Source organism: Erinaceus europaeus, chromosome 15 (assembly GCF_950295315.1).
Source record: "Erinaceus europaeus chromosome 15, mEriEur2.1, whole genome shotgun sequence".
Taxonomy (NCBI): domain Eukaryota; kingdom Metazoa; phylum Chordata; class Mammalia; order Eulipotyphla; family Erinaceidae; genus Erinaceus; species Erinaceus europaeus.
Genome location: NC_080176.1, coordinates 27,388,438 through 27,389,425, shown reverse-complemented (window position 1 = coordinate 27,389,425; position 988 = coordinate 27,388,438). Strand labels below are relative to the sequence as shown.

The 988-nt window shown below is 47.0% G+C and overlaps 1 non-coding gene across 1 annotated transcript; it reads right to left on the bottom strand.

Moving 5' to 3' along the window:
• Positions 1–126, bottom strand: LOC132533264 (small nucleolar RNA SNORA3/SNORA45 family). The gene has a single exon (XR_009545158.1). It is a non-coding gene; the product is annotated as a small nucleolar RNA SNORA3/SNORA45 family (small nucleolar RNA).
• Between the last annotated feature and the right edge of the window lie 862 nt (positions 127–988).

Sequence of the window (988 nt, the reverse complement as noted above, 5' to 3'; positions counted from 1 at the left end):
GCCTGTCCCTGGCCTGGAGACCGGCCCGGCCATGGGGCCCCGGCCGGCGAATAGGCCAGCAGCTGCTCTCCGAGGCCCCCAGCACGCCGGGGCAACGCCATGCCCGGGTGAGACTCTGGTCTCGGCCATTCTTTTTTTTTTTTTTTTTTTTAAAGATTTTTATTTATTAATGAGAAAGATAGGAGGAGAGAGAAAGAACCAGACATCACTCTGGTACATGTGCTGCTGGGGGTTGAACACGGGATGAGAGTCTGATGCCTTATCCACTTCGCTACTTCCTGGACCACAGTCCCTGTACATTCTAACATGTGTGCTCAGCAGAGAACGCCACCACCCAGCCCCTCCAATAATATCAATTTTTGAAATATTTCTCTTTATTATTGGATAGAGACAGAAATTGAGAGGAGTGGGGGGAATAGAGGGGGAGAGAGACAGAGGAACACCTGCAGACCTGCTTCACCACTTGTGATTTCCCCTCTGTGGGTGGGGACTGGGGGCTTGAACCTGGGTCTTTGTCCTCTGTAATGTGAGTGCTTAACCAGGTGCACCACAACATGGCCTCAATAAAATCAATCTTTAAAAAATTAAATTAAGAGCTGGGGAGACAGCATAATGGTTCTGCAAAAGACTTTCATGCCTGAGGCTTCAAGGTCTCAGGTTTATTCGCCAGCACCACCTTAAGCCAGAGCTGAGCAGTGCTCTGGTAGCTCTCTCTCTATTTTTTCTTTCTCTCTTTAAATTATATTTAAAATTTTTCACTTAATACTATTATTTAATTAATTAATTTATTATTGGTAGAGGCAGAGAGTACTTGAGGGGGGAAGATAGAGAGGGAGGGAGACAGAAAGACACTTGAAGCTCTACTTCACCATTCCTGAAGCTTTTCCCCCTGCAGATGGGAACCAGGGGTTTGAACCCGGGTCTTTGAGCACTGTAGTGTGTGTGTTTAACCAGGTGTGCCACTGCCTGGCCCTCTCTTTTTAAATTT